Genomic DNA, 12,500 nt, shown 5'->3' with positions numbered 1-12,500 from the left:
CCACTGCTTGACCATGATAAACGCCCCTGGACTTCTCCCCTCAGTCCTTGGTGCAGCCAAAGTATGTGGAGTTAGTGGCTGTTGTCCCGTTGCGAGCTCGAATGGACTGCGTCCTGTCGCCTCGCTGCGTTGAAGGTTGTAAGAGAACTGGGCTATATCCAGCAACTTCGCCCAGTCTCGTTGGTTGGCGCTTACAAAGTGACGGAGATAACTCTCAAGCAAGGCATTCACCCTTTCGGTCTGCCCATCAGATTGCGGGTGAAAGCTTGTTGAGAAACTTAGTTCTGTCCCAAGCATTTTGAACAGCTCCGTCCATAAGCGCCCGGTGAATCGTGGATCACGATCACTCACGATGTTCCGCGGAAGTCCCCATAACTTAACCACGTTTTTGAAAAACGCCCTTGCTGCCTCTTCCGCGGTGCAGTCCCGGTCGCAAGCCACGAACGTCCCATACTTAGAGAATCGGTCCACAATCACCAGGATGGATCCGAACCCTTCGGACTTAGGCAATGCGCTGATGAAGTCTAGGGAAACCGAGTCCCATGGTCTCTCTGGAATCGGAAGTGGCTGTAGCAAACCCGCGGACTGCTTGTTCTCCGTCTTGTCTTGCTGGCAAACAAGACAAGTCTTCACATAAAGTTCCACGGTATCCCTCATCCGTGGCCAGTAGTATCCTGCTTCGATAAGTGCCATTGTTCTCTTCTGTCCCGGATGGCCCGCCCATCGGGTATCATGGCACTCCCGAATGATGTCTCGTCGAAGACTTTCCCACTTAGGCACATAAAGTCTTCGACCTTTGGTATAGAGTAGCCCGTTCTCTACCCAAAATCGATGCACCTTCCCTTCGTTGGATAGTTTCACCAGCTCCTTAGCGACTGGATCGCGTTCCAGCCCCTCTCGGATTCGAGCCATAATGGTCCCCTCGACTTGGCTCATTGCTGCTAGCTCTGCTTTCCGACTTAGTGCATCGGCCACCACATTCACCTTTCCTGGCTTGTACTCCAAAGTGTAATCGAACTCAGCCAGGAAGTCTTGCCATCTTGCCTGTTTCGGGGACAGCTTCTTCTGGGTCTGAAAGTAGCTCGTCGCCACGTTGTCCGTTTTGACTGAGAAGTGCGATCCCAGAAGATAGTGTCTCCAAACTCGTAAGCAATGGACTATCGCGGTCATCTCCTTCTCTTGAACCGTGTACCGCCGTTCAGTCTCATTGAGCTTGCGGCTCTCAAAGGCAATTGGGTGTCCATTTTGCATCAGCACTCCCCCGATGGCAAAGTCGGAGGCATCCGTGTGTAACTCGAAAGGGAGACTGAAGTCGGGTAAGGCAAGGACGGGTTCCTGGCTTACTGCAGTCTTCAGCTCCTCGAAGGCTTCTTGGCAACGTCCGGACCAGTCCCATGTCTTCCCCTTCTTGAGAAGGTCCGTCAGTGGTGCTGCCTTCCTTGAATATCCCTCGATGAACCGACGATAGTAGTTGACCAGACCAAGGAAAGATCTCAACTCCGTCACCTTGGTCGGGGCCTCCCACTCCATAATCGCCTTGACCTTCGGTTCATCCATCTTCAGCTTTCCATGGCCGATAACATGGCCAAGGAACTGAACTTCCTCAGTGGCAAACGTGCACTTCTCCCTCTTCACGAACAGTTCGTTTTCTCGGAGAACCCGGAAAACTGTCCGTAGGTGCTCTACATGCTCCTCCATCGAGTTGCTGTAGATGACTATGTCGTCTAAGTATGCCACCACGAACCGATCCAAGTAGGGTTGTAGGATCTGGTTCATAAGGGTGCAAAACGTGGCTGGGGCGTTCGTAAGCCCGAAGGGCATCACCAACCACTCGAACGACCCATACCGCGTTATGCACGCAGTCTTCGGCTCATCCCCTTCCGCTATCCGGACTTGATAGTAACCCTTCTGCAAGTCCATCTTCGTATAGACTTTTGCCCCACCAAGTCTATCGAATAGGTCGGCAATCAGCGGAATGGGATAACGGTTCTTGATCGTCACCTTGTTAAGGGCCCGGTAGTCCACGCACATCCTCAACGAACCATCATGCTTCTTTTGGAACAAAACCGGGGCGCCATAAGGTGCCTTCGACGGTCTCAGCTTCCCCGTCGATAACAACTCATCGAGTTGTTTCCTCAACTCCTCCAGCTCGGATGGAGCCATCCTATAAGGTGCCATAGATGGTGGTTTGGCTCCCGGCTCCAACTCGATCTGATGGTCCACCGCCCTCCTCGGTGGTAACTTCTCAGGCAACTTAGCTGGCATCACGTCCTTGTTCTCCTCAAGGACTGCCTCGACGACTTGTGGGATAGACTCCACGTTCTTGGGCTGATCCTCCACCTTCATCATAGCCAAAAACGTGGGTTCACCCTTCTTCACCCCCTTGGTGAGCTGCATCGCCGATAGTTGCCTCGTCCCATCGGTTTTCTCTTCCAAGGCTGGAATCATGCACGGTGATCCCTTCTCGAGTATGCATACCGAGCTCAACGCAGGCATGGGTATGGCTGAGACTTGTCTCATGAATTCCATACCCAAGACTACCTTGAAGTCGTCCATAGGAATGACTGAGAAGTTCACCGGACCATTCCAGCTTCCCAATTTCATCCCGACCCCTCGGGCTATCCCATGGACTGGTTGAGCCTTGGCGTTCACCGTCTTCATCCAACCGTCCTTCTTGGACCACTTGACACCAAGTCTCACAGCTTCGTCTATCGCCATGAAGTTGTGAGTGGCGCCCGTGTCCACCATCACTCGGGTCGGTTTGTCATTGATCCGAGCCTCGACATACATGAGCCCCTTGCTCGTTGGCTTTACCACCGGGTTAGCCTTCAGGGCGTTGAGAAGCTGCAACGATCCCATCTTTCCCGGCTCCTCTTCTGGAGACTCGGTGTCCCGACTCTCCATGATTGCGGACAAGGATCCCATTTTTGGACAGTCCTTCATCGCATGTGGCCCCTTGCACACAAAGCACCCTCCCTTAGGAACGAAGGACTTTTTCCTTGCCTCGAAGTCTTCCCGTCGAGCACCCCTCTCAAAACTCCTTGAGTTGGATGGTCGGGAAGTATCCCGTCTCGCTCCCCCACCTTTGGCCACGACCTGCTCCTTCTTCTTTGAGGACTCGGACGGACCAGAGGTGCGGAAGTCAGTTAGCGACTCAGCCACCGCAATGGCTTCGTCCACTGTCTTGACTCCCCGACGCTGTAACTCTTGTTTGGCCCAAGCTTGCAGTCCATCGGTGAAGTAGAACACAAGGTCCTCTGCAGTCATGTTCGGAATCTGAAGCATGAGCGTTGTGAACTCCTTCACATAGTCCCGGATCGAGCCACGCTGTCGAAGTTCCCTTAACTTCTTACGGGCCTCATACACGACGTTCTCCGGGTAGAACTGCCGCTTTAACTCCTTCTTGAAATCATCCCAAGTATCGATCCGGCATGTTCCTTGCTCGATCTCGGAATGTTTCCTTCGCCACCACAGCATGGCCGTGTCCGACAGGTAGGACGTCGCAGCCTTCACCTTCGCATTCTCAGCCACCAAGTTGAGATTGTCGAAGTATATCTCCATCTGCCAAAGGAAATTCTCGACCTCCTTGGCATCCCGCGCCCCGTTGAACCGATTTGGCTTCGGAAATTCAACCTTACCAACACTGGTTCCTTCAACGGTTCCAGCGTTCGCGCTTGCCCTCTTGACCAGTGCGACGTCCTCCTCCATTGCAGTAAAGCGTGCCTTCATCCCCTCGATGTCATCACGCAAAGCCTGCATGGATCCCGTCACCAGCTCCTCGAGCCGAATGAACCGAGAGTCCAAGTCGGCAGCATTTTGCTTGACCTCCTCAAGCCCACCGAACACAACACTCTCCAGCTCAGTGACGGTATGCTCGACCCTCTCGAGCTTCTCACCAATCTCGCCCACAGCCACACCCAAAGCCTCACGAGAAACACTCTTTTCCCGCTGGGTGCCAGCACGTGTGGACGTAGCCTCCCGTCCGCGCTCCTCCACGCCGGACTGCGAGCTTGCTTCTTTTTGTTTATCTCCCTTAGCCATTTTCTTCACTCGGACAGAGGCTCCCTTTGTCTGGATCGTAACTCCGCTCTGATACCAACTGTCACGGACTGATTTCTTCACAGCAATCAGGACGTGCGGCCTTAGTACCTTTCCACCCTTGTGGTTACTAAGTCAGCCTTTCGGACAAACTCGATCAGCACTTAGAGAGAGAAAGTGTGAATACTTTTAGAGAGAAGTCAGAGCTTTAGAAAGTACTTGATTTTATAACTTGGTGAATGATTTACAAATGAGGCTTCACCCCCTATTTATACAAAATCACCTCCTCAACGGACGGTGGAGATCGAACCGATCTAACGGCTCAGATCATTTCCTTCCTATGAAGTAACTTCAACATGAAGTACTTCACTCTTAAGCTACTTCCTCCTAAAGTATTCTACACACTTCCATCCTTATTTTATATTATCCATACTTAGATATTTTACAAGCTTAAACTTAAGAAAAATACTAAGTATGGTCGGTTTTAAACCTCTCGGTCCCGACCCATTATTTCTTCAAAAGTTGGGGCGTGACATTCGGCTCCCAAAGGCACGTGTCGTTGGCTAAGTCCGTTCGGTGGAAGCACCGTTCGGACCGCCTTGAATTATAATTACCACCGAGTGGCGGGTAGAATCCTTTGCAGACGACTTAAATACGCGACGGGGTATTGTAAGTGGCAGAGTGGCCTTGCTGCCACGATCCACTGAGATTCAGCCCTTTGTCGCTAAGATTCGACCCTCCCCCTTTCCAATCACATGTTCCTCCCCAAAACGTTAAAAACCAAAAAACCCAAAAAAATTCAAGTATATAAGAAGATCCCGTCAGAGGTTCGAGATTTTTACTTGGTGAAATTCACTCTCAACCTAATATTTCAGATTGGCCGATGAAATGCAGCCCGCATGTGCACAAGTCTCGGCCAAAAGCATCCTGACGGGAGCATTAAAACCCAAAAGAGTTAATTCATCCCATCAGTACGCTTGGCCTCGATCATACCAAGGAAAAATGTTAACACTTGGTTGGATGATGGAAAGTCGAGCCAGCATAAGTACTACTTCGACCAATTAGACTGACTTGGACAGTCCAGTCCATCAAAACTCGAGCTTATGTCCAGATCAGTACACGGATCAGACCACGGGAAGGGCCAGCATGCTGATATGTGTACTGACATGGTGCATCAATTGTCCAAAATCAGTACACGGATCAGTCCACGGGAAGGACCAGCATGCTGATATGTGTACTGACATGGTGCATCAGTTGTCCAAAATCAGTACACGGACAGTCCACGGGAAGGGCCAGCATGCTGATATGTATGGTCAGCATGCTGATATGAGTTCAGTACACGGATCAGTCCACGGATCAGTACACGGACAGTCCACGGGAAGGGCCAGCATGCTGATATGTGTGGTCAGCATGCTGATATGAGTTCAGTACACGGATCAGTACACGGATCAGTACACGGACAGTCCACGGGAAGGGCCAGCATGCTGATATGTGTGGTCAGCATGCTGATATGAGTTCAGTACACGGATCAGTACACGGATCAGTCCACGGGAAGGGCCAGCATGCTGATATATGTGGTCAGCATGCTGATATGAGTTCAGTACACGGATCAGTACACGGATCAGTACACGGACAGTCCACGGGAAGGGCCAGCATGCTGATATGTGTGGTCAGCATGCTGATATGAGTTCAGTACACGGATCAGTACACGGATCAGTACACGGATCAGTCCACGGGAAGGGCCAGCATGCTGATATGTGTACTGACATGGTGCATCAGTTGTCCAAAATCAGTACACGGACTGTCCACGGGAAGGGCCAGCATGCTGATATGTGTGGTCAGCATGCTGATATGAGTTCAGTACACGGATCAGTCCACGGATCAGTACACGGACAGTCCACGGGAAGGGCCAGCATGCTGATATGTGTGGTCAGCATGCTGATATGAGTTCAGTACACGGATCAGTACACGGATCAGTACACGGACAGTCCACGGGAAGGGCCAGCATGCTGATATGTGTGGTCAGCATGCTGATATGAGTTCAGTACACGGATCAGTACACGGATCAGTACACGAATCAGTCCACGGGAAGGGCCAGCATGCTGATATGTGTGGTCAGCATGCTGATATAAGTTCAGTACACGGATCAGTACACGGATCAGTACACGGATCAGTACACGGACAGTCCACGGGAAGGGCCAGCATGCTGATATGTGTGGTCAGCATGCTGATATGAGTTCAGTACACGGATCAGTACACGGATCAGTACACGGATCAGTCCACGGGAAGGGCCAGCATGCTGATATGTGTACTGACATGGTGCATCAGTTGTCCAAAATCAGTACACGAACAGTCCACGGGAAGGGCCAGCATGCTGATATGAGTTCAGTACACGGATCAGTCCACGGACAGTCTGTGTGTGCTAACGGACAGGCACGGACGTCCTGCGTGTGCTGACGGACGTCCTGTGTGTACTGAACAGACAGCCCACGTGGGCCAAAATCACCCGAACAGTCCACAGGAAGGGCCAGCATGCTGATATGTGTACTGACGGACGACCACGGACGTCCTGTGTGTGCTGACGGACGTCCTGTGTGTACTGACGGACGTCCTGTGTGTGCTGACGGACGTCCTGTGTGTACTGACGGACACACGGACACACACGGACGTCCTGCGTGTGCTGTCGGACGCCCTGTGTGTGCTGGCGGACGGCCACAGACGTCCTCTGTGTACTGACGGACGTCCTGTGTTGGCTGACGGACGGCCACGGACGTCCTTTGTGTGCTGACGGACGTCCTGTGTGTACTGACGGACGTCCTGCGTGTGCTGACGGACACACGGACACACACGGACAGCCACGGACGTCCTGCGTGTGCTGACGGACGTCCTGCGTGTGCTGACGGATGTCCTGTGTGTGCTGACGGACGTCCTGTGTGCACTGACGGACACACGGACACACACGGACAGCCACGGACGTCCTGCGTGTGCTGACGGACGTCCTGCGTGTGCTGACGGACATCCTGTGTGTGCTGACGGACGTCCTGTGTGCACTGAGGACACACGGACACACACGGACAGCCACAGACGTCCTGCGTGTGCTGACGGACGTCCTGTGTGTGCTGACGGACGTCCTGTGTGCACTGACGGACACACGGACAGCCACGGACGTCCTGCGTGTGCTGACGGACGTCCTGTGTGTACTGAACAAACAGCCCACGTGGGCCAAAATCACCCGAACAGTCCACGGAGCATGCTGATATGTGTACTGATGGACAGCCGGACGTCCTGTGTGTGCTGACGGACGGCCACGGACGTCCTGTGTGTGCTGACGGACACACACGGACGTCCGTGTGTACTGAACAGACAGCCCACGTGGGCCAAAATCACCCACGGACAGCCCAAATCACCCGAGAAGCCAAAAATGCAAAAATTAATATTTTTGAAGAAAGTTTTCCGAAAGGAAACATCAAAAATATGTCAACAAAGAGTTTAGGATGTCAAGTGTTGATCAAAAGTTGCTGTAGACATCCGTTTAGACCACGAAACTCGGACCTTTGTAGCATGCAAAAGACATGGTTAGAAGCAAAAGAAATTTATGAAAATTTACCAGAAAATAGCTTTAACTGTTATAAAACATGTGTGGATTGCCATTAACCAAGACAAGAAGAGATGGCCCATCAGGCCACGACCAGTCCATCCGCGATAATGTCCAAGAGAGAGAGAGAGAGCCGACTTCAGGAGAGAGAGAGGCGGCCACAAGCTTAGAGAGAAAAGGAAACCCTTTCCTTTTTCCTATTAGATGTTATATTTCCATTATCATGTATTAGTAGATTTCCTATTTCATGTAGGATTAGGATAAGTACTCTTTCCATTTATCTCTATCTTGTAATCCTTATATAAGGAACCCCTTTTGATGATTAATAATAAGCACGAAATATTCAGTCTCAAACCCTTCTTTTACAACACGTTATCAGCACGATAGTCTCCATACCCTGAGACAAAACCATAAACCAAAATCCGTCACACATAAACCCTAAATCAGGCGGAACTTCAAATCGATCGTTCTCTCCAACTCCGACGAACCAGACGACAGCCACATATCAAATTGAAGCTCTTGACGAGACGAATCCATCACCGCAAACCGTTCGTCTATCCGATCTCAGACGCGCCCACACTCGCAGAAACAATACACGGCGCCGACTTAAGTTCTTGGAACCCTAATCCGAGCCAACAAGATTTTCTATCCAAATTCAAATCTTGTGAAAGATAAGTTTATCATAACTCAGTTATTTGATAATACATTGTTTAGATTATGATGTTCATGTAATCTAATACCCCTTGTTTTGTTTCATGAGCTGAGAGGAATTGGTGCAAGGATCTAATCCCGATGAATCCTAATTCGTCCTAGCTCGCGTTCCAGCTCGTCAGCATTCGATCAGCTCCAGCCATAAGGCGTTCCTGACGACTTCAGCTTCCTGTTCAGAACAGAGCCAGCTCACGTTCACATCACAGGCAGATCGAGTTCCCAATCAACCAGCTCGCAAAGGAAGCAACTCGCGACCCGATAGGAGGCAGCGTCCGTCCAGCTCGCGTCCGAGGTTTATCAGCCCATCTTGGAGGTCTGGTTTCTACAATCTGCAAGACAAAGGTAATCCTAATTCTGAGAACATGAATCGAACCTGGTTGTTTTGTAAAGATTGAAACCCTAAAAGATAATCTCTAAACTAAAAGCCATAGGATAATAGATCAATACCCTATGAGTAAATCGAAGCTCTATAAGTTCGATCTAAACCTAAGAAAGAGATTGATCCATTGATCAATTAAAATCAGAGCCTTAAAGGTTTTTGAATCTCAAATCAAATCCCCTTGATCAAAGATCAAAGTATTCGAAATCCCATAAAACCCTAACTAGAAAATCGGTTTTAATTTTGATTTGAAACTCGAGTGTTTTTGATTGATCACATAGAGCTGTGATTAGGATTGTTTTAAAACTTGGATCTGAATCTTGTTTAAACTGAAAATCCTAATTTCGAAATTAAAGATCCTAAGGCCTTGAAACCTTAAAACTTTAAAAGTTTTATCGAATGAGAGTTAGGTTGCTAGATTTCTTGATACTAAAATCTAGTTGAATATCAACCTTAAAATTAGTAAATCTAATAGATATGCAACTATGCAATAGGATTGAAAACATTTAGATTAATAATCCCCTATTGTATATAGCCATTGTACACACTTGCGGCCTTGTGCCCTTGACTGGTTGAAAGTCGTGTGGCTTAGTGTACATCTAAGAGGCCGTGTGGCCTAGCATCCGGATGGTTATAGAAACCGGATTGCATAATGATCCAATCCTTAGGATTGATGTATCACATAAATACCGTGAAGCTTAAGGCATCACAATATATGACCGTATGGTCTAGAGAGACATCATATCTGAATGATCATGCGACCTTGTTTGCATATCTCATGAACCGATCTTTAAGATCGCTGTATCACTAATATGGTCGTGTGATCTAAAGCATCACATTACAAAGCCGTGTGGCTTAATACATATCTAAGTGGCTGTATAGCCTAGCATCCGGATAGTCACATGACCCGGACTGCATCATGATCCGATCCTTAAGATCGTTGTATCACATAATAATCGTGAAAGTCTAAAGCATTACATCGCAAAGCCGTATGGCCTTATATCCGGATGGATATATAAACCAGATTATAACATGAACCAATCTCTAAGATTGCTGTATCACACTAAGATGGTCGTGAGGCCTAAGCATCACAAGACATGACCGTGTGACCTGACTCACACCATGATCGATTGTTTTCATAGATGCGTAAGGACTTGTTTGTGGCCGAGCTTGTTAAATATCATGCGGCTACATGACAACATTGTGAACCTAAATATTAAATGACAATGTGACTTAGATATCGAAAAGGGACTTGGTGATACAATCACCAAGGACAACAATGAGAATGAATTGGTACATTGATTCCATCATCTCATTGAAGGTCTAAAAGATCAGTACATCACTATGGAAAATCCACTAGACTTTTGGGGATGCTTTACAGCATAGAAATTACCACCATAAAACGGTGTTGCTTCCAAAGGCTAGAAATGACTGGAAGAATCTAAGATTCTTGGATTACAAAGTCATGGATGAGTACAACTCAGTCTTGTTTAAGACAGTCTCAATACTGAGACTTTGTGGTGAAGTAGTAACCAAGAAAGAGTTACTAGAGAAGTCCTATTCCACATTCCATGTGTTGAATGTCATACTACAACAGTATAGAACAAAAGGCTTCGCCACTTATACTGACCTAATCGCATGTCTGCTTCTGGCAGAGACCAAATTTCGATACGACTAGTCCTATTGCTTTATGATTGCAATTGTGTTTTAACCTAAGGATCATTCACGATTTTTATATACAAAGGTATTAGTCTTGAGTTTATTAAATCTTGCCTGATCTTACTTGAACATATGAATGTTTTAAAGAGTTGCCTAAAGGGCATAAAACCAAGTAAGAAATCATGAATGGGTATAGTAAGCATAGTAAAGAAACTATGGCTAAGGCATTTGCCTATAAGGCATTATATACACCCAAAGAAAACGTGGTCCATTGAGTTATAATGAATGGTTTCCAAATAAGAAACAATGGACAAACTAGAAGGAAACAAGTTCCTTCAGATTTTGAAAGAAAAATCGCCTAAGACCTTATAAGAAAGTGATCGAAAACTATACCAATGATCCCTACTGATTTAAAACTATGCTACAAAGATCAGTATGATAAGAGGCAAGAGAGGTGGTGACCATCAAGACATAGCCCACGAAATTACACTATATGGCAAGATAGGATTAGCCATCCTAAAGTATAAACTTGATGCAAAGAAATTGAAAAGGCACAGAGTTATCCCGCAAAGATCTCACGTTGTGTAACATGTACACATAGGGAAACTCATTAGGCTTAATTATCCCAAGCACCACGACCTTATAGTATGGTCATGAGGGGGAGAGAGGATAAACCCATGATCAATACTACAAGTTCGTGTACTATGGTCTAAAGACCATGTTATATGGCTCGGCCATTACTCGGCCATAAAGGGCCATTACCCGGCCAAAGAGACCATGATACAAACGGCCAAACCAAAGAGGCTATCACCTATAAACAGCTTGGCCACGACCTGGCCATGACTTGGCCGTGACCTGGCCTCATAGTGCAGCCTTGGCAGCACACAGTCCATGACTCGACCAAAGAGGCCGAAGAGACCATGAGAGACAACGGCCTGGCCACAAAGGCCATAACCGGCCAGAGAGGCCATTACCTATAAAAGGTTCGGCCATTACCTACAAGCTTGGGGACATAATGAATTTACATGTATAGAATGATAAATAAGATCATATGCATCAGGCCATATAAGTGAGCATAGATATTCCCATCTAAGATGAATACGGGTCATTAAAACCAGACATACCATCTTAAGAGACTTTGAAATAAACCACCACATACATATATGTGCCGTCTAAGATGGAACCTCAGAAGAGGATTGGGAATATATGTTGGATAGGAGTATTACTTTCTCCCACGAATTCAAAGAAAGCTTGAGCCAAAACATGGGTGATTAAAATAGTGGCCAGGTACGGATTGCATGATCAAATGAATCCGACTATCCAAACATTAAAGGAGAAAGATTATAAGCTGGATAAAGAAAGAGTAAAGGAATGATAAGGATGGTTTTAACCATCATTGTCTTGGCAAGATCCTCGGACTAGAGAATATGATATAAGACGTCCAAATAAAGATAATATAAAGATAGCCAGTTGAGAAGCTAATCGAGATGCCAGACACTGACCCGAAAAGAATGACTAAGTCATAACCAGCTTAGCACCAAATGAAACGTCCTAGAAGAGACATAATCAAGTTGCTACAGAGTCTATACAAGATAGACCAAGTGTTCCATAAAGATAAAGGAACCTCGGATAGAAAGAAAAGAGAAAGGTGCATAGACAGATCCGAGGTCATGATAAGAGAAACCGTACCAGACATAGAGATAAGGCTGGCCAGCTACACATCTAAGGTACCAAACCATGTAGTCTTGGGACGCCAAGCTACTAGGTAACAAAGGTCCTGGATAATGAAATCTCAAAGTGATCAGATCATGTCTGGAACATAATGGAACCTCATGAAAGTGTCGACACACACACACATGAACATCTATATAAAGATGCATAAGAGAAAAGCACTTGAACATAAAGAGATAAAGCGAGGATCAGAGAGCCCACGAATGAGTACTCATCATACAATCATAGAATCATAAAGATTATAAAGAATAGAAAGAAAAACGTGGAGGTTCAAAGTATCTAAAGAGAGATGAGCGTATTGGCCATGTACATATACAGAAACGCCATCCGATAAACCAGTGAAATAGATGGATCTTGTGAGATAAAGAAACCGTGAGAGAAGACACA

The sequence above is a fragment of the Brassica napus genome, unplaced genomic scaffold (genome assembly GCF_020379485.1).
Source record: "Brassica napus cultivar Da-Ae unplaced genomic scaffold, Da-Ae ScsIHWf_174;HRSCAF=311, whole genome shotgun sequence".
In the NCBI taxonomy this organism is placed as follows: domain Eukaryota; kingdom Viridiplantae; phylum Streptophyta; class Magnoliopsida; order Brassicales; family Brassicaceae; genus Brassica; species Brassica napus.
This window is presented reverse-complemented; position numbering follows the sequence as displayed.